At 41.1% G+C, this 22,249-nt stretch overlaps 1 long non-coding RNA gene across 1 annotated transcript in view; it reads left to right on the forward strand.

Annotated features, from left to right (window-relative positions):
• Window positions 1-22,249, forward strand: part of LOC118554602 (uncharacterized) — a 219,120-nt gene that overhangs the window by 32,563 nt on the left and 164,308 nt on the right. The window contains exon 4 of the long non-coding RNA XR_013443245.1: window positions 8,280-8,352. This is a non-coding gene — a long non-coding RNA (uncharacterized LOC118554602). The remainder of the gene's footprint in view (window positions 1-8,279; window positions 8,353-22,249) is intronic.

Below are 22,249 nucleotides of genomic sequence, written 5' to 3' on the forward strand. Positions count from 1 at the left end.
TGAGTGGGTAAAAACAGACAAAGTGACAAACAAGCAGGGAAAGAAAGAATTGATGACAAGTGAAATGACAAAAATAATTAGAGCATATAAGGAGATTTATTATGGCACACAGATTTTCAGAACTAAAAGTGTGATATTAAAGAAAAAATACTGGTGAGGACAGAATTAGTGCTGAGAAGACTAAGGAAGGAATATCTCAAAACACAGAAAAAATATAAAGAGAGCTGAAGAGGACAGATCCAGCAATGTAACACACAAAAAACATCTGTTGTGGAAAGACCTGGAGGAAGTGCAATAATTGAGCAAATAATAGCAGAATATTTCCCTGAGTTAAGTAGGACTTGAGTCTGCAGAGTTAAATGTGTTCCTGAGGTTCATCCAAGACTGATGTACAGAACACACATGGACATTTTCCAGTTAGCTTTCTGATGCTCAGGAACAAAGAGAAAAACCTTCACATTCTAAGAAAAAATGAACAGGTTACCTATGAGGGAAAAACTGGAAGGTTAGAAATGGCTCATCTGTAGCTCTGAAATTTCCTCAGATAATATGTATAGACTTCCAAGAAGAAGCTCCTCTTCCAGGATCCCTCTACGCAGCAAAGATACCATCAACTGCTAGGGTGAGTGAAATTTACACATATTCAGGATTCAGAGATTGTATCATCCATAAACCCCATCTGTAGACCATGCACAAAAACAGACTCTAGCTAAACAATAAGTGAACCACGACAGGCACTTCATGTGGGAGAGGATTGAAAGGAGGAGGAAGCAGAAGTTAGCAAGAATAATCCTACAGTTCTTATTAAAAATCTACAAGCAAAGGAAATAATAAAAGAGAGAGAGACAAACCAAGAAACGGACTCTCGACTCTAGAGAACACACTGATGGTCACCAGTGGGGAGGTGGGTGGGGGGAGGGGGCAAACAGGTGACCGGGATGAAGGAGTGCACTTGTGATAAGCGCTGGGTGATGTATGAAGTATTGAATCACTAGATTGTACACCTGAATCTAATATAACTCTGTATGGTAACTATACTGGAATTTAAAATAAAATAAAATTGAATTAAAAATAAATAATTACATTCAAGATTTAAAAAGAAAATCTAACAGTCCAGAAACAAAAGCATTAAAAGTATTAAATTACATCATTAGAACCTTGAAGTCAGTGTTGGGAGTGATGGTACAGGAAGGCAAAGAATCAGTGAAGGTTCTCATTTAGGGGAGGAGAGAGCAAAAATATCCCAAAGATTTCCTCTGACATAGCCACAGGGGCAGGGGCGGAAGAAGAAGAAGGGAGGATAGAATGCCTGGTGGAGGGAAATCCCCGATGGCTGGTTTTCGTACAACACAAAACAAATGTGTGTTTGATAGTGAGTTTTATGAGAGGTCACTCATGGGAAAGTGTCAGAGGACAGGAGTACATTTTACATAAATAATAATCAATAGGGACATGAGTGTTTACTTGACCAAACTAGTGACAGAAGAAAAAGAAAAAGGGAAACCAGAAAGTAAAATTAATACAATGGAAGGTATAAAGCCAAAATTAGAAATAAAAGGATGAGAAAATAGTTCTTGGACAACAATGGAAACACAAGGAGAGTGAGAATGACCACATTATTAGACAAGGTGAAATGTAAGCACTCGATGTAACAGAGTGACTGACATCTTACAGTCACAAAACACCCACTCATTAAAAAAAAATGTCATGACTTTATACACGCCAGCTCGTTAACAGCAGAAAGAAATTGAATAACATAATAAACAAATTTGAATATGTAATTTATATTTTTGGATTAATAATATAGTTTTTTTCTTCTTTATATTTAGTGAAATATTAAAAAATTGGTCATGCCCTGACCATGAGGAAAACCTTAGCAAAATAACCAGGATACTTTATAGGACACATTCTCTGATAATAATAAATGAAATTATGAATTGATAACAAAAATATGAAACAGTCTTAATATGAGATCAATGGAGAAATCTAAGAAAGAATGAAAAGGATCAAGTGTCACACAAAAATATATAGGATCAGTGAAAGTTGGTTCTCAGTGCCTTGATTAATAAGAGTACAGGCCAAGAACATAGGAATTTATGTTCATTTGAGAAATTATAATAGAACAAAGTTAAGAAAGTTGGAAAACAGAATTAACAAAACTAAAAGTTGAAATATATGTGAAAATATGTACTAAAGATAAATAAATGAAAAGTATCTTATCTTTTGAAAAGCCCAATAAATATGTAAGCCCTCTAAGGAAAAAAAACAAAAATTATACAAGACTTAGAAATGGGAAAGAGAAATAGAAGAAATGAAGATAATTGTGAGATTGCTATGTGTACTCCTTGGCCTCAAATTTGGAAACTAGAGGAAATTGATGATTTTATAGTGAACCATAAATTACTGAAATTGGAATGAAGACAGGAAATTCAAAAAGACATTAGAAATAGGATTAAAATCTATTATTAAAAAAGACCCAAGAATTGATAGTTTCATATCCAAGTTCTATATAACACTTAAAGGAAAGATAATTCCCAAGTCATTTACATTAACTCAGATTATATGTGAAGGTGGGAAGATCCCAACTCATTTTTTGAAGCCTGTAAAAATTAAATACGAAAACAGGTAGAGGCAGTACAAAGAAAATAATATAGATCAATGTCACTCATGAGTAGAGATATGAACATTTTAAATAAAATGTTAACAAACAGAATAAAAAGAAAAATATATTGACCAAGTCAGGTCTATTCAAGGAAAACAAGGGAAGTTCAATATCAGGAACTATATCAACATAATACATCAAACCATGGAGGAGAAAACCAATATGGTCATGTCCACAGGCATCAAAAGTATTTGATATAATACAGTAAAAATACTTGTTAACTTCTGTTGCATTGATAAAATAAAACACAAAGATACAAATAAATAGAAACTACTTACATATATTGAAATTTCTTTTATTCTTTCTTTTTTAAAATTTTATTTTAACTCCAGTATAGTTAGCGTACAGTGTTATATTTGTCTCAGGTGTGTGATACGACGATTCCACAATTCCATACATCACCGCATGCTCATCACAGGTGCACTCCTTCATCCCCATCACCTATTGAAATTTCTTTTCAAAAATTACTGTCAATAACTAAAATGTAAAATCATAGAGTGATTTCTAAACAGAGACAAAATTATTTTTTAATGAATAATTGAAAATGAATAAATAAATGAAAACAAAATCACTCAAATTATTTTGCAGATTCTACTAAATTTCACAGGGGAAAAAAATGAAACAGCTGCTATAAAGGTTGGAAAATAAAGCATCGTCACAGAAGGATCCCTTCTGGGCTGCCTCCTGTCATGGAGGAGGTCAGGGTGAATTCCACAGTGTCCCAGGGTACTGGTTAAGGAATAGGTTTTACTGATAAAAGGGAAAATTCAAAGACCAGAGTTTGTAAGAGAGAGCTGTGTGAGTCCCCCAGTTAGTCATCCCGGAGAGCTGAGATGGGTCTGGGTGTTTCCGAACATGGCTTGTGTTCCAGTCTCCTAGAAGGATGCCACTCCTCTGTCAGTCTCTCTTCCTAGAGGATGAACATGAGAGAGGAGCTTTGTCTGTGGAAGGTGACAAAGGCTGAAACCAAGCAGCCTGGGTGCGCAGTGACAGGTATTATCAGGAGCTTGTGGGAAAGCCGGTTGCCTTGCACCCGCGGATCTTGGTGAAGGTGTGGGCCTTGGTGGCCATGAGGTGGTACAGTGACCTCAGCCAGAGGGAGAAGGGCTCAGCTGAGTCTGAGTGGGGCTTGGCTTGCTGGCAGAAGGGGGATACCCTAGAATGAGTATCAGGGTCACTCCTGCTTCTTGAATAATGGGAAGAAAAAGCAAAACATTTTATTTGCCTGGAGATACGATTTTATGAAAGGAAAACCCAGAAGGCTTGACTTTAAAAGATAAATATAAGATTAACATATAAAAATCAGTAGTTTCTTAATTGTTAGCAATTAGCAGCTAAAGACAGAAATGCGGAAAACTTAATTTACAATAACAACAAAAGCTATGAAATATTCAGGAATGACTTTAATAAGGAATCTACATTAAAAATAATTATACGATTTTTTGAGGGATTAAAAAATGTTTTTTTCAACTAACACAAGGATATACCTGACCATGGATGGAAATATTTAATTACTAAAATTATTAATAAATTCCTCTAAAATCTACATATTATGGATAATTAAATCCTAAATAGATCACATTTTAAATTAGATCAAAATTCCCTATAGAAGACAAATACCTGAGAATGAACAAGAAAATAATGGCAGATATCAAAAGGTAATACACAGTCCCAAATAGAATAAAAGTTGTTTCTAAAATAAAAGAATCATAAACAGATTTCAGATATATGGGAATTTAATATGGGAAAAGTTAGTGTTTCAATTTAATTGTTATATATTTCTTTAATAATTGTTGCTAGCACAAATGGAAATTTATCAAGAAGAAAATAAAATTAGACTCTTACCTCATACCCCAAAATACAAAATCTCAGATGAATTTAAAAGCTAAGTGGAAAAAACCCCACATCTTAAAAGATGATTTAGATGACTGGGAATTGAGAATGCCTTTCTAAGGAAGACAAGAAATCCAGAAGCTATAAAATAAAGATACTACATAAACAACATAAACAGATGATGGCTTAGAAAAACATTTGCAAAGCATGTTCTGTCTTTTGCTTAAGATATAAACCGCTTAGTTTGGGGTAAGGGGGGCAATACAGGTAAAATCATCGTATATGATACAATTCCATTTGTGTGCACCTGTGTGCGTGCATGTGTGTGTTTATAGAAAGATGTGTGAAATATGTTCACCAAATGTTAATGGTGGTTCTTTTAGGACAGTGATATTTTAGGTGACTGTACTTATTTAAACTTCCATGTATTGCTAAAAATTTTTATCATGATTATGTTCAATTTATATATTTAGCAAACAAAACTCCCCCAAATGAACAAAAACAGAAAGAACCCACATCCTTCTGGGCATGATTGCAGGTATTCAACCACGGAGACCTCTGATATTCTGATATTTGCACGATACTGGCTCTGGTTAAAAAAAAAGATTAACCTGTCGCTTCTGAAAATGCTTTCCTGTTTGAACATGGTTATCAATATTGAATTCATTTTTTGACAGAAGCCCTTGGTCAGGAAGCATAATGAATCTGGTAATGCCCTATTTCTTAGGGTTTTGACATTCATATTTGTATGTTTTATTCTCCCCTTGCTGATGGCAGCAACATCTACTCCCCAGTCGGTGCTTGTGGGTTTCCTGGGGCTGCTATCTTGTGAATACATGCATCACAGGACAAAGGGACAAATCACCGGAATGGCATCAGAGGTACTCTGTCATCTATTTTGTGAGGGTTCAAAGGCGCCGGCTGCCCTTCAGAAAACCAATAACCCCTCAGGAAGAAAATGGTATAATAGTGTGTGCTTTCTCGGCTTTAGTTAAAACTGTGACAGCAATCCCATAATATTCTACAGTTTTAGATTATTAGTATGAGGAATGACTGTTGGTCACACATTTCCTATCATAGGTACAAGTGGATTGTAGTATTATAAATGTTTACTGATACTTGCTCACCAGGTTTTGGAGGGAGGCTTGTGAGCTCCTGAAAGTGACAGAAAAAGGCGGTGAAGGATCTGGACAAGGAATCCTCCACTGCTGTAAGACTCTAATGCAGCTTGAAGGGATTTCAGGGAACCCTCAGTTTCTACTTCCCGACTTTAAGCAGAGATGTGCCCACAGCTTGAGTTTTTCCAAGTCAAATCTTCGTAACCACATACTAATTTAGATTTTTCTTTTTTCCTATATATGTGGTGAGACCTTCATGAATGAAATAAGTCTTTACATTGAAATTTGTTAAGAAGGTGCCATTTATTAGAACCTTTATTACTGGGGCGCCTGGGTGGGCTCTGTCGGTTAAGCATCTGACTCTTGATTTCAGCTCAGATCATGATTTCAGGGTCGTGACAGTGAGCCCCATGTCGGGCTCTGTGCTGGGCGTGGAACCTGCTTAAGATTATCTCTCTCCCTCTGCCCCCCCCAACACTTGAGCTCTCTCTCTTAAAAAAAAAGAACCTTTATTACTAATATTAATCTGTGTTTGTGAAGTTCATAAAGATGGCTAAAACAGAGACTGAAGGAGATTCTTTCACTTGGGGTATTGTAAAGATGACCAAAACATTACTGAGGTGGACTGAACCCCTACTGTGGGATTAGAGAGACAGACATTTACTCGGTTAACCCAGGCATGACTAGCTAAATGCACTTGTCTGAGTGTGTGCTTATGTACATATCTTAGCATCTCTTACAAAACCACTGGTGTGTTGTAGGTGCTCTGAAGAGGCTTCAACTGTCATGGGGCTCTGATGTTAATTTCCTGTTCCTCTCAACTCTGAAGCTAGAGAAGACCATCCATTTTCATCCTAGGTTGGTTGATTTTTCTTCATCATTTCAGCTCCTTGTCTCTATTAATCTTCCCTTTGTTCACAGCAATTATATTCCTGAATAATTACTTGCTTGCATCGGAGCTTGAATACCAGTTGGTCTATGATGGTTTCTTCCACAAGAATGACTCTCCATCTGTTCAGGGTGGTGTCTTTCCCTGAACGGAGGGTCGTTCCTCAGCCTCGGGGTGGGAGAGCTCATGTGTCGACTCTGGCTTTTGCCACCAAGGTGGTGGGGCACCTGGAAGGTTTTCTATTACACAGAAGTTACTGAGGCTCTTGATACTCTTTGAGCACCAGTATTAAATACCCGCTCTGGCCATTAGCAACTGGCATTTGTGCTGAAGCATTTTAAGTCAATTAGGTTTGAAATTCATAGCACTAAAAAATGAATTTCCATTACATAATGGTCATTACATTTTCATTATACCTGATTGTCGTCGTCATCGTCGTCGTCTTCTTCTTCTTCTTCTTCTTCTTCTTCTTCTTCTTCCTCTTCCTCTTCCTCTTCCTCTTCCTCTTCCTCTTCTTCTTCTTCTCTTCCTCCTCCTCCTCCTCCTGATTGACTGTAAAATCCTGAGTTGTTCTTTTACCTTAGTACAGTGCTTGGTTCATGTTGAAATACAATAAATTTTAGTTTCCAGGTGTCTCCTGCTGGTGGATTTTGCCATCATTTATTTGAGTGAAGGAAATCAATATTAACAGGCTTATTTATATTCCCTGTTCATTAATTAAAACAGCAGATTCTGAGTGTTGAAATCAAAGACAGTTTGTCATTAAGAAAATTAGGATTACTGTATTGGTGATCAGGTCCCAGATTAAAGATAGTTTTGAAAAATGTATCTGGTTTTAAAAACAGAGTTAGTAGATGGAAAACACTTTGAAAACTACTACTCTACATTTGTAATATCATCATTTTGGAAAAAAAACTTAGATTATGTAGAATTCTTTTACCATCATCAAAGCATACCTGTATAGTAAACGTGGCAGCAGGGAACCACGCAAAGGCATAGGAATGCTTTCTAGTTTTCTTACTCCTAACTCAGGCATGAAAATTGGTGATAAACAGGAAGAGTATCACTTACTCTTCTAAATTCTTTATAACACAGCTCCATTTATGGAGTCCAAGTACCAGAAAGGACAGAAAATGCATAATAGCCTTGAAGTAGACCCATTTTCCTTAGATTTGTGGGGAAATGACTGGATTGGTTTTCTTTCTTTTTTTTGAACCTAATGGTAGAATAAAGAGCAGGGAGCCAATTAGATCAGCCTGTCATTTCTTTATTGCCATGACATCCCTTATACGCCAACTATGTAATTGCTTCTGTGAGTAGTAAATCCACATCTATGGCCCCTGTTTCAAGACAATGTTCTGAAAAAAGATGAAGAAAACAGCACGTTTACTGAAAGGAATAACAACAACAACAATAATAATAATAATAATAATAATAATAACAAAAAGAATGCTCAGGTTTCTGTAAAACTGCCTTCTTTTAAAAGTTTCTTTGGGACATGAGTCCTTTAAACACAGACATTGACTGTATGTGTAGTTTCCTTTCCGGGAGGGGGCTAGTCTTGACCTAAAGGCTTCGGGGACTCGTTCCTGCACTGGCTGGTGATAACCAGCAATCCTCTTGGATCGGGGCGTGGGGACCCCATAGAGTCTGGCTGTCGTGGGCCTGGATGTGCCCTGGGGTGGGATGTCCGCCGCTGAGGGTGCCCCCGACCGTGCCACCCACCGGGCGATGTGCTGCTCGAGTTTTGAGACACTGCCTGCTCTTTCTTCTTCAGAGATTTGATCCGATTCCCACTTGGCTCCAGAGAAGCTCAGGGAAGTGTCTGAAGAGGCATTTAAGGTGAGAGCGTTTCTTGCTTTTTATTTTTCATTCTGTTCTGGGATTCGGACGTGGTTCACAGCGTTGGCTCCACCACCCAGCGTTCGTATCTCCATCTGATCCTGTCTCTGCGTTTCTTTGTCCCTGTGCCTTAGTTTCTCCCTGGGAGACACGGTCTCGGAGACACAGAGCAAGGTCAGTGTTTCCGTTAGAAAATGCATTGGGAGATGTGACGGGGCTCAGGTCATCCTAACTAAGAGGAGTTTATGCAAACTCCTGGGGCTTTTCCAAGTGCTGGTGCGGCAGACAGAGCTGCTGAGCGTTCCTTCCACACTGAGCCGTGAGAAATGCAGCAGGAAGCTCGGGTGTGCCTTTCTCCCTCCCCCTAGTAGACAGGAATCAGGCCATGGGATCATTGAAAGGCCAGTGAATTTTTTTTAAATTCTCAACTTCCTTTATTTTTCCAACACTAAAGTGCAAGATCTGCTGCTCTGTCATCTACTAAACATACTTCATCTCTTCTCAGCCTCAACTTTCTTACTTATTAAAGCAGTATAGTTTTTTTCCCTTTGTCATTAATAATTTACATTGGGACTCCACATGCGTGAGGAAGGATGGGGGGGGGAAAGGCTTGAGAAATCACCTGAAGGATATTTATAATGGAGTTTGATTGGAAAATTGCTCTGCAGTTGTTTAAATAAAAGGAAGGCAGGGACAACTTGTGTCCCGACTATGTGAGCTCGGGTGAGATTCAGCTCCGTACTTGCGGAGCATCTTGGCCTGCGTTCTTCATGGGAAGCAGAGTGGAGACAAGGATGGGCAGAGGTGGCTGGCTATGGAGAGTGATTCCTGGGCGCAGAAGCAGGGAATGGAAGTGGAATCGGGAAGGTGGGAAAGCCAATCCAAGTGTGTTTTACCAAGCTGGTCACTGTTGTGGACAACTAGAGCTAGATTCATCAAGAAGCCTTGTGGGATGTACCCCAGAATGAATCAGCCTGAGATATGTAAAAGGGATTGTGCTCCTGCTGGCCCCCATTTGCTGTTGGTCAAGAGTGTGTTCCCAGCAAACCTGACACTTTCAGGAAGTAAGATGTGTGCAGGGCCGGCTGGGGTGAAGTGCTGTCACTGTCCTCAGTCTATACCTGCGTGAATCCACATCCTGCAGCTCTGGCTGCAAAGGTGGGCTGTGGGCCCGGGAGGTGGAACACGAGAGACGTCCAGTCCAGTGAACTTGCATTCACTGATTCTCAGAATACTATTGATTTAGGAACAACATATAGAAGCAAATGAAATTAGCACAAATTTAGGAAAAGGAAAATGATGGGGAAAATGAAAAGTTGAAGTCAATCACTCAAAAAAAAAAACCTGTAGAGGGTAAATTACTCCTTAGATATTAATACTAATCATAATTATAAATTCCAACCAATTTTTGGAAATCACTTATTCAATGATTTTATAGAATATAATTTTAAAGAATAAGTGTTTAAGTGTAGGAAACCTACAGGGAGTAGGTACAAGAACTGATCTGGAACCATTCAAAGATGTCCAGGACCTATTAAGTGATGAGCTTTGTGTTGAGCACTTGGCACAGCAGGATTCATCTTATGTTTTTCTCACCACAAGGAGCTCATCATGTATGCAGTGATTTAAGGACATAAGAACATATTAAATAATTACAGTGTGATGTCACAAGTGCCTTACCAGAGAAAAAGTACTGCAAGTGCTTTGGGAGCACTTGGTGGGGGTGGGCGAGGGTTGGGAAGAGTTTCAGAGAACAAGAAGTAAACCATTTCCAGGTACCATCCTGTTGCCCATCTCCATTCTTAAAGCTCTGAGAGGGTTTAAGGGCCTTTCTTATGGTAACAATAGCTGTTTTGGCTTATGCTGGCCTTCCCAGAATTATCTGTGGAATGAAAGAGCGGATGAAAGAACCAACCATTCCCCTAACCCTGCATATTTTGGCAGCGGAATCTGGGTCCTGCTGGTCACTGGCCCAGCTGCTGAGTGAGACGGCTTACTCAGGGCTTGGAGTCAGATCTGGCCCCTTCTCCCTGAGGAGGCTGTGGTTGATGCAACATTAACAAAGGATCAAAGTAAGAAAAGAACACGAAGTTATCTAGACTCATTGATCCCATTCACCTTGTTCAAAGTCCAGCTTTACTCTAACAGTGATCCTGTTTGGAGGCATTCTAACTTCGCTCTTATAGGGGTGTTATTCAAGTACTGCTACTTAGGGCACTATTTAACACTTCAAAAACAAAATGACAATTTGTATTATGGGGAGTCAAAGGTACTCTGGTCGTGGAATCCTCCTCTTGCCTGTGCTTTGAGAATGGGGTTTCTGCGACTGGGGATGACGAGCTGCCCTTACAGGGATGTCTGGTGTGTGGGTAGATGACGGTCATCCAAGAAATAAATCACAGAAAAGAGCGGCTTACTCTTCCCTCTCCCACCCACAAGAAACTTAAAATCTCATATGCTTATCAGTGGGTCAGCACTGCTCATGAGGCTTCAGCTGGAGAGTCTTGGAAGGCCAGATGCTGGGGGTGGTTCCTGCATGGAGCCGTGATTTAGACAGGCCCCAGAAATAGGGAGCCCTGTTTGGTTTGTAGTGTTTCCTAGAACTAGCAAGAGAAGCCCATGCTTGTTTAGTCAACAAGGTCTGGCTTTAATCAAAAGGGTGAGGAGATAAATTTATGGCTATTCTGAACTCATTTTCTTCCCTTGTCGAAACCTATGCCCAGGTATCTTCTAGAATATTCTTTCCTGTTAAAACAGTGAATGATTGCTAATAGTGACAATAGTGAAAGTACCAAAAAAAAAAAAAAAAAAGGGCAACTAATTAAAGCATGCCTACTGTGGTCTATGCATTGCACTCAGTATCTTATTTTGTTTTTTCAGATCTTCATTTCACTTCATTTTATTTCATTTCTTAAAATCTCTGGAGAGTAACTTGTCCAGGGTCACACAGCTCTGCTCACTGGCACAGCTGGTTGGAATTTTACCTCAGACCCCCCCCTCCCCTGCCTGCCAACTAGTTTGGTGAACCTAGGGACCTCCTTTTGTTTTAGGCAGGTAGCTTCTAGAACACTGCTTATTATCACATGGCCATATCAAATACGTGCTAAACAAAATAATGAATAATAATTGGGCAGTAAAATGTATGTCTTTCCATGAATTGCTTGCTTTCTCTTACCAGACAATAATTTGCATGCAAACAGTGTTTCTCTTTCGGTTCTGACAATCTGCAAATTCAGAATTAAAGTTTATATTCCATTGAAGTGATTTCTCTTAAATTGTGATTTCTAGCATAATTTTCTTTCACCTACTTTTTAGGCTTGGCTCATTTATTTATTTTTATTTTTTATTTTTTTGGCTTCTACTCTTTGAAATTTTTAGTGCAAACTGCATGAAATCATTTTTGAACAGAGGAGGGCCTGAGGTGGAACCAGGATCTTGGGGTGTGGGGGATGGAGAGACTGCAGGGCATGTGCTCCCTCAGAAGAGCAGCCGTGAATAGTCGTACTCTGTCTCTGAAGATCAAAATATAAATCCCACTTTCATGACATAGAATTTTTTCCAGCAAAATCAATTGGGATCAAATTTAATTTTCTTAACTTTGCAACTTAGTGGACTGGCAGAGGTGTTTGGCTAATGTGCCCTTTGATGAGCCTGCATTCATTCCTAACCCTCAGGGCAGAGACCTCCCTGTCTTATTCCTATTCTTATCTTCCTGACCTGATGAAGACAACAATAACCAACATTTACTGTGTACTTACTCTGTGACAGGCTCCATCCTTTACAAGAGTATTTCTTCTATGTAGTAGATACTCAACAATTTCGTTAGAAAAACTACGTATTTTAGGCTGAGTCTCTCCAGTCCTCACACGGCTCTAGGCCATCCAGTCTCCCCTGTTCCTGACTTCCTGTTCATGTAGGCAGAATCCACACATGAAAACCCAGTAACTTAAACCTGGCATCAACACTGTGTCTCCTGAATGCAGTCAGTCATTAGCGCCTCTGCGTTGGTGACCTGCTCACGTATTCTGTGCTTGGCCATGTTGTAGCGGGAGGAAGGGAATTAGAAAATTAGAAAATGCGAGAAGCCTGAATGACTCACCATTAGGAAGATTACTTAGAACATTCCTGCAGGGTTGAAACAAAGACAACATTTCTCTCCTGGGAGCACTGATTGCCAATAGAGAAGAAAACAAAGGGAAAAAGAACAGTCATTACCAAATAGATTTTTTTAAAAGATTTTTATTTATTTATTTGAGAGAGAGAAAGAAAGAAAGAGAGAGAGAGAGACAGAGAAAAGGGGCAGAGGAAAAGGGAGAAGCAGACTCTCTGCTGAGCAGGCAGCCCAAGGAGGGACTCGATCCCAGGACCGTGGGATCACGACCTGAGGTGAAAGCAGACGCTTAACCGACTGAGCCACCCAGGCGCTCCTACTGAAAAGATTTTTAACCTCATGTCTGGTGACTTTGGTCAAGTCACAGGGGCCAAGACCCAGTGTGTTCCATGCCTTGAAGAGAAGGGATTGGCTTAGGATGGGCAGGACAGGAAGAGGAGCTACTTTGATTCTGTGGACAGTGCCGGCCAAATCATTTTTTGCCCTGACTTCTTATGAAGCCAGCTTTAAAGAGTGTCCCCTTCATTTGTGAGAGGGGCACAAACACCTGTAGGTGGCTTATTGCTGAAAGCATGGGTAGGCCCAAATTGCCCAATAGCCCCAGCAGAGTTCAGGGGTCTAAGGCTGTGGGACCCCCCACCCCCCGCCAACAGTCATGGGGTAGATAACTTGCCACAGTTTGTATCCATTCATTCACTAATATGATAACACCTTACACTTTTATTTTATTTTATTTTATTTTAATGTGATAAGAACACATGAGATCTACTCTCAAGAAATTTTGAAGTGTATGAGCAAGTATTGTTCAATATTAGGTACTGTGTCTTACAGCAGATCTCTGGACCTATTCATCTTCAACTTGTGTAATGAGGCTTTATGCCCATGGATTAGCAACCTCCGGTTTCCATCCCACAGGCCCTGGCGACCACCATTGTAGTCTCTGATTCTCTGTGTGTGACTGTGTTCTTCACCTCGCATGAGTGGAGGTGTGCAGTATTTCTCCTTCTGGACTGGTTCATGTCACTTAGCAAAATGGCCTCCAAGTTCACCCATGTTGTTAATGGAGCACAATTGTCTTCTTCATTAAGGCTAAATAATAAATATTTCATTGTATGTATTTACCTTACACTTAAAAAAAATTAAACAGTGTTTTAACAGTATTTAAGAAAAAGTTAAACATTTTTAAATGAGTCATGTGAGTTAGCAAATTTTCACAAAATAATGACGCCAGTGCCTAATGGGCCTGGTTCCAGCCCCACCGCACTCTCCCAGTGCCCAGCTGTGCGCCTGCGGATTCTCTCAGTGCCTGCCAGCTCCCAGGGGGAGGAAGAAGACACAGCTCCTGTTCCAGAAAGCTCCGCCAGTGGTGGGGGGTCGCTGGTCCTTATACCGCAACTACCCTCATCTCTACCACCAAAGAACAAGATCAAAACATAATACTTCTCAGCACACCTGCTCTCTAAACTCAAAATGTGGAAGGCCATCCTTAGGCGTGGTGCATGGCGGGGTGATAAAGCCCCTTCTGCGTGTCAGTCATGTCCCCTGCATGCCGTGACTCTTCCTTCTTCCTCCCCACAAAATGGTCCTGTGGGCCTGAACTGCAGCAAATTTGTCTCTTGGATTCATTTCAGATAAATTAATTAGAATCGTCCCCTTCCCCCTGACCTGCAGTTGGATACATAATCTACTCCATCTATGCCTACTTGTTATTTATTCCCGAGTTCCCATCCCACCCACTTCCCTTTGTCTTTGCCTTCCTACTATTTGCAAAGCTGAAGATGAACCTCGACCTAGATGGTCTTCCTAGGTCTTCTTATGTCCCAACTCTGGCATCTTCAGCCACAGGACAAATAGCATTTCGGTGCCAAGAAGCAGAGAAGTCAGAAATCCTCTTTCTGATTCTGTTCCCCGAGTTATATACTCTGTTCACTGCCAGCCTCCTCCTCGCCAAGCCCTGTGCCGCCGAGGGGCTCTCACGCTGGTGTGATAAATCGCCGTTCGTGGAACTTGAGCTGTGTTATTCTTAGAAGGCTGTGGAGGGAAATTCTGGTGTGCAGATGTCGACTGCTCTACCCGCTGGTTTCAAATAAAACAATCACCATAAATTCTTACCCCTGGCTCCTAAACACGGTAGTAACTCGTAATGTCTGAAAATAAACATTTAGGCTTTCTTCTTGTATCTGGATTTAAAATTACAGGATTCCTTTCAGTTGTCTCTTTGTTCTAACAGTGCCTAAAATATGTTCTGTCTCTCCATCCCATCATTAAAAATTTACTGTTAGGTGAAAAGAAATGTGTGTGTGTGGTGGGAGGGAGGCCCCGGGAGCTTTCCTCCCTGATCCCTTGGCTGCCCCAGGGGCTGCAGCCCCGCTCTTGGGACCTGTGCTCTTTGTCACAGGGGCACATGAGTGGGGACGGCTAAATGCAAAGCCACCTCCCCTGTTAGGAAAATAACCCAGTGTGTCTCCCTGGGGTGTCACCTGCTGCATGACAGTGAGCACATGAACAAGACAGGGTCTTAGAAGGCACTAATTCTAGAGCCCTGGGGGCCAGTCGCTCCTCTAGTTTAAACCCCTCACCTGGTCAGTCCTCCAAATGGGGACTGACCACGACAGACCCCAAGACACAGGGCTGGTCAGAATGGAACTGGGGTCAGAATCGCACTGGGTTCCGGAAGAGATGGACACCAAGAGCAGCCATTCAAACCTTCCTTCTAGAAAAAACAGAAAGGACTAAAGGAAAAGCAAAATAGAACACATTGGTGCTGGAAGTAGAGAGGCTTCCACAATGAGCCACAAACCTCAGCATGTTCTCACCGACGGCCGGCGGGCCAGCCTGGGAGACACAGCATGGCTGTCATGACGTACAGGTGCCCTTCTGAGAAGGCAGGTCCAGGCGGGTGACTGGAATGCTGATCCTGGCACATCACCAGCCCTGGAGCCACCTGGAAGGGCCCCTGGGCACGCTGACCCCACTCTATGGGAGTACTTTCTTCATCCATTTTTTGTTTGTTTGTTTGTTTTCTTTTTTTGCTGCTGTATGGGGCCTGGGAAGGGCAAGAGCAAACCCAATAGAACATCATGAAGGCAGGGGGTTCTCTCTGACCCACTCCTTACTGATTTGGGCTCACCCCAACACGGAGGAATTCTTTCCTGAATAGGAGAACTGCCCTAATTGAGAAGGGAGAGTCACACAGGGCCTGATTAGGAAAGGCAGGCACCACTGCATCTGGGGCCCGCTGGGCCAGGAGTGGTGCCAGATAGGCAGGTGCCCAGGTGGACCCCTGTGAATGGCTATTCCTTAATTATTTGCCCAACAAGGGACAACTGTCTGCTTTCCTGTGAGCAAATTTTTCTTTTTTCATAGTTAAAAGAAGAGATTCCTTTATGTACCAGAACATAAAGCTTTAACCTAATTAAAATTACTATTAATTTCGTATTTTTCCTGTCATTTGTAATTGCATCGTGCTGGCTTTTCACATGTATTAAGACTGGAAGCATCTTAAGTAGATGCAGTGACCAAGCGTATCAGGCCTTGTGTCTGGAGAAGAACTGACCAATGCAACTAGCATGGGTTTTTCTTTACTTTTTTTAAAGGATATAGTTGATCAGGGCACCTGGGTGGCTCAGTCGTTCAGCGTCTGCCTTCGGCTCAGGTCATGATCCCGGGGTCCTGGGATCGAGCCCCGCATCGGGCTCCCTGCTCAGCGGGAAGCCTGCTTCTCCCTCTCCCACTCCCCCTGCTTGTGTTCTTTCTCTTGCTGTCTCTCTCTGTCAAATAAATACATAATAATAAAAAAATCTAAAAAAAAAGGATATAGCTGATATAGTTGATATACATAAAATTGCACATATTTAACGTATGCTGTTTGATGAGTTTGTACATATGCATGAACCATGAAATCATTGCCACACTCAAGGTAATAGATATGTCCTTCACCTCCAAAAGTTTCCGTGTGTCCCTTTTTTTGTGTGTGAGAACTCCTTTTTTTTAAATTATTTTTTTGTTTTAATTCCAGCATAGTTAACATACAGTGTTATATTAGTTTCAGGTGTATAATATAGTGCTTCAACAATTCCATACATCACCCGGTGCTCATCCTGACAAGGGTATTCTTAATTCCCATCACCTACTTTCCCCATCTCCCCACCCACCTCCCCTCTGGTAAATCTCTGTTTGTTTTCTATAGGCTTTTTGTTGTTTTTAATTATTTGTTTGTTTAGAGAGAGAGGGAGGGGGGCAAGGAGGGGCAGAAGGAGAGGAAGAGAGAGAATATTAAGCAGGCTGAATGCCCAGTGAGAAACCCCATGCAGGACTCAATCTCACAATTCTGAGATGATGACCTAAGCCTAAATCAAGAGTCACATGCTTAACTGACTGAGCCACCTAGGTGCCCCAGTTTGTTCTCTATAGTTAAGAGTCTGTTTCTTGGTTTGTCTCTTTTTTTTCTTTGCTCATTTGTTCTGTTTCTTAAATTCCATATGTGAGTGAAACCATATGGTATTTGTCTGTCTCTGATGGACTTATTTTGCTTAGCATAATACTCTCTAGCTCCATGTTGTTGCAAATGGCAAGATGTCATTCCTTTTTTAATGGCTAAATAATAATAAATAAGATGTGGTATATATATATATACATCTTTATCCATTCATCTATCGATGGACACCTGGGCTGCCTCCCTAATTTGGCTATTGTAAACAATGTTCCAATGTGGTAAGAACTTTTAATATGAGATTTACTCTATTAAATTTTTAAGTGCACAGTGCTGTATTGTTAACTGTAGGCCCTGTGTTATACACCACATCTCAAGAGCTTATTCATCTTGTATAACTGAAACTTTATAGTCTCCCTTCTAGCTTGTGTCTGGGTCTAAACTCCAGCAAAACAGACTTCCTGTGTTCCCTACACACACCTGTGTGAGCTGCCCCTCTACCAGCTCCTCCCTCCTTTCTTCCATGGCAGGAAGTCCTCTCCTTATCTGAAATATTTTCTTACCACACCAGAGTCAGATTTCATTTTTCCTTCCCTGTCATCCCAAACACAGTGGCTGTGTCTCTCATTAGCACTCTTTGAATTCTGTCTTTTCTTCCATCTTCCATTCCAGAATGGTCTTAAGGGCAAAACTTATGTCTTGTTTATCATTGCACTCCCTAGAGAACATAGCACTATGCCTTACAACTGGGGGATGTTCAGTAAATCCTGGCTGTTATTACTGGGAATACCAATGACCTCACTTATGATTTTTTTTTTTTTTTTTTTTAGTGATTTATAATGAACACGTACAGCAAACACTTAGGACCTCACTTACGTCTCTTTGCTACCAAAAATAAAAATTTCCATGTATTCTATAGATGGCAACATAATTAATGAAGTGGTTTTAATTAGTTGCAATCAGTACAATAGATGATGCTTCATATTAGAATTTCTCTACTGAAACTCTACACTTTGCTCCAATTGTATTTTTACTATAGAAGCATTTGTCCCCATGGATTTTTGTAACCTTCAAATTACAGTCATCATCATATCATCATCACTAACTGTTTCAAGGATCAGATACCATACCATATGCATTCATCTAGTTTATTTTATCATATCTTCCCAAAGTGCACAAGGGAATGATGCATAAAAACAGAACAGAACAAAACAAAACACCAGACTCTGGGTTGAAATGCAAAATTAACTGCAGTATTACCTGTAGGTTTGAAAGGAGGGGAGAATAAAGCCTTAAGCAACTTATAATTCACGGCTTATGATGAACATGTAAAGCAATGTTGACACTGTGGTCCTACACATAATTCAATGCTGTGAAGGCAGCTGGTTTCATTGAATACATTCTGAGATTGTTGGCTTTATTTAGTTTGAAGTTTGAAGGAAAATAATGTTATAATTTTATAAGTTTGACCCCAGAATTTCCTTGCAAAAGAAATGTATATATGACAAGTTCAGAAAACAATGTGTAAAACTTTAGTTGCTGGTTTTCAGGATCAGAGGTAGGGATCACCTTCAGGGACTGAGGTTGGAATGTTTCCAGGTCTCTAGGTCCCATATCTCTTGGCATTAGTACAGTGTTCTGAGCTTGGAAAGACTTAAGGGCAGTGGAGCTTTTGTTAACAGGTTCTCTGAAACTAGGCAGTGCATACTGGGGTATTTACCCCAAAGATACAAATGTAGTGATCTGAAGGGGTACATGCACCCCAATGTTTATAACAGCAATGTCCACAATAGCCAAACTATGGAAAGAGCCAAGATGTCCATCAACAGATGAATGGATAAAGAAAATGTGGTGTATATATATGTATATATATATACATACACAATGGAATATTATGCAGCCATCAAAAAAAACCCCTGAAGTCTTGCCATTTGCAATGACGTGGATGGAACTAGAGGGTATTATGCTAAGTGAAATAAGTCAATCAGAGAAAGACGAGTATCATATGATCTCACTGATATGAGGAATTCTTAATCTCAGGAAACAAACTGAGGGTTGCTGGAGGGATGGGGTGGCTGGGTGATGGACATTGGGGAGGGTATGTGCTATGGTGAGTGCTGTGAATTGTGTAAACTCTTGAATCACAGACCTGTACCTCTGAAACAAATAAAATACATTATATGTTAAAAAAAAAAAAAAAAAGAAGAAAATAGTAGGAAGGGAAAAATGAAGGGGGGGGCGGAGATCGGAGGGAGAGATGAACCATGAGAGACGATGGACTCTGAGAAACAAACTGAGAGTTCTAGAGGGGAGGGGGCTGGGGGGATGGGTTCGTGATGGGTATTAAAGAGGGCACGTACTGCATGGAGCACTGGGTGTTATACGCAAACAATGAATCATGGAACACTACATCAAAAACCAATGATGTATGGTGACTAACATAATAAAATTAATTAAAACAGAAACAAAAACAAAAAAACCTAGGCAGTGTACTTGAGAGATGTGTCCCAGGAGACAAATGTACAGGTGGAGACTCAGAGCTATAGCACGTAGATTTCTAAATGGCTGTAACCGTAACCACACTTTGTCTTTCTATAAAACTTGATAGACGGCTTTATTCACCTCATCTAATAGCACTAGTGAGGAACAGTGTTTACAAACAATGTCAGGGACTTCTAAATGCCCTCTGTTTGGCAGAAGTTGGGAAATAGTGGACACTCAGGGAATTCTCCCTCAGTCTGAAAAGCATTATGCAGAGTAAATTGCCGATTTCTTAAACAGTGAGGACAGGCCCCAGGCAAGGGCAATGTTCCTGATGGCTGCAGACTTTTCTGGTACTGCCGTAACCTGTAATTCCCAATCTGGCCGGTCTTGGCACTGGACAGAGTTTCTGATGAGAAGAAGGGTCATTGCAGCACCTCATCCCCATGCCTTGTGCCTGGCTTCCAGCATTGTGACCTGGGAGGGGACGTATCCATCACCAGCTCCCTATTTGCTAGAGGGTTGTCTGCAAGGCCCTTGAGTGACCTCAAAGCTCTCCAGTTTCTGAAGGCCATGAGGACTGATGTCCAAAGTTATACATGACATTCACTGGCCTTGTAGGAGGAAAGAACCAGGGCATTCTGAGTAACAAGAGAAAAGACCACGTTTCCCAGTTCTTTAGAGTTTCTTGAATGAGAGGGTTACTTTAAGGCTTATTTAAGGATTGAAGGAAAACCAGTAATTTAAATTTGTGGTGTGGCTTTGCAAATGGCAAGTCACCTTGTCAATGAACCATTTTAGTCTTTCAGGAAGTTTGTGTCAGCTTGTGTGTTGTTCCCACTTCACAGACAACAAAGTTAAAGCCTGGGGAGATTGTGACTTGCCAAAGGCAAGTGACCTCACAAGGCTGATTAGTAACAGAGCAATTGGAATAGAAAACATATCTCTGACCTCCAAGGGTTAACTGTGCCAGCCGGGCAGGGCCTGACTGAGCAGCAGGGTCCGCTGAAGGGGTGGGATGTGGATGTGGGGTGGCCAGGTCAGAACCAGCACGAGGGAGGGACAGGCAGGGTGAGCTGGGGGCGTGGGGTGGGAGCAGATAGAGCCCCAGGTGGGGAGTTTATGCCAGTGGCCTAGAAGCCCCTTGTAGGGGCCAGTCAGTGCTGGGGGGGTGCCCTCTGCCTCCAGAGATGAGGCTGGAATGCTGTGTCCCAACTCTTCAGCTGGTGCACAATCCACACTGCTTCTTTTGATCCAGTTATAAATCCATGAAATGATTATGTGTTATCATTAAGACTGTTGGGGCGCCTGGTGGCTCAGTTGGTTAAGCATCTGCCTTCAACTCAGGTCATGGTCCCAGGGTCCTGGGATTGAGCCCAGCGTCGGGCTCCCTGCTCAGCGGGGAGCCTGCTTCTCTTTCTCCCTCTGCCTGCCGCTCTGCCTACTTGTGCTCTCTCTCTCTCTCTCTGTCAAATAAATAAATAAAATCTTAAAAAAAAAAAAGACTGTTACAAGTACAGACACTGTGTATTCTTCCTCTTGGGGTTTACTTCTTTAGATTTTTAAATATGAAACGAGCAGTTTCTATCAATTTGAATTAGCTGAAGATAGTTCCGAATTTTCTTATAAGTGGTTTTTCATATGTAAAAAATGAATTTCAGAATCAGCTGGTAATCTCTCTGCTCTCTTCAAAATGGCATTTGAATTTGGCAGGAAAAGAATATTGCTATCGCCTTGTTTCTAAAGAAGATCCTCTGTAGATACACTCACTTAAAAAATTCTCTATCGAAAAAAATATTTCTCTATTTTCGTCAGATAGATAATCTTGAAAGGAGTCAAGCATACATTTGAAAATATGACAAAACATTTTCCCCAGGCAGGTAGTCTATTGGAGAAAAATCAACTCTGATCAGATTCTTGGTGTGCCTGAGAGCAGGGGTTTGGGAGGGGTAAGGGGACATGCCTTTACCTGAGCAGGAGGGACCGGCAGTCAGAGCAGCAGAATAGTCGAGGTCAAGTGGACTGCAGCACTGTGCAGTTTAATGGTTGTCTTTTATAGCCAAGAAAATAAAACGCCATGCATAACTTTCCTCAGGCCACACAGCTGGCTCAGTCAGAACTGGGTTGGGATCCAGTTTCTTCTAGCCCAGTGCTTTTCTCTGTATGACCCAATGCCCCCATATACCCTGCCCTTTGGTCAGTAGCTTAAAAGAAGGAGCTCTGGTCACTACTCATTAGTAGACACTGTTTATTTTATTTTATTTTATTTTTTGATGGCTCATAAGGAATGATGGAGTGAAACAATGATCATATCACTATTTATATCTGTGGTGAGGATTTTGGAACTCAATGTTTTTAAAAGAGTAGATGAAACTATAGTTTGTTTTTATGCAAAATACTGTTAACTGCTAGGACATTGGTCTACCGATTGGTTCACTGGATACCTGTGACAGTGTATGTCTGAGGACCCGCAGGTGACTTGGGCATAGTCCTTGCCACCAGGACCTCATGTCAAATAGCAGTGGTCCACCTTTCAGGGTCTGCAAGGTCAAAACTAATTTCATCGTGATACTAAGATGGTATTTGCCTTTCCCACTCATCCTCTCATGAGCATATGGTGGAGTTTTCCAGAAGCCACATGACACGTGATGTTGCACCCTATTGAACATCAGCAGATCTGAGACTATAGCTCTCTTCATCAAGCCAGGTGCTAAGGAGATTTGCAAATGTAAAACAATGCCGCTTCTCTGACTGTTTTTCAAAAAGCCCCTTTTCATAAAGCCATGTTCACTCCGTGTCTTCTACCTGGCATGCCTTCCTTCCTCCTCTCTATCATGAAGATGACCTTTCCTGCCAGGACAAAGCCCCCCTTTCTGAGCAC

The sequence above is a fragment of the Halichoerus grypus genome, chromosome 13, assembly GCF_964656455.1.
Source record: "Halichoerus grypus chromosome 13, mHalGry1.hap1.1, whole genome shotgun sequence".
NCBI classification, from domain to species: Eukaryota; Metazoa; Chordata; class Mammalia; order Carnivora; family Phocidae; genus Halichoerus; species Halichoerus grypus.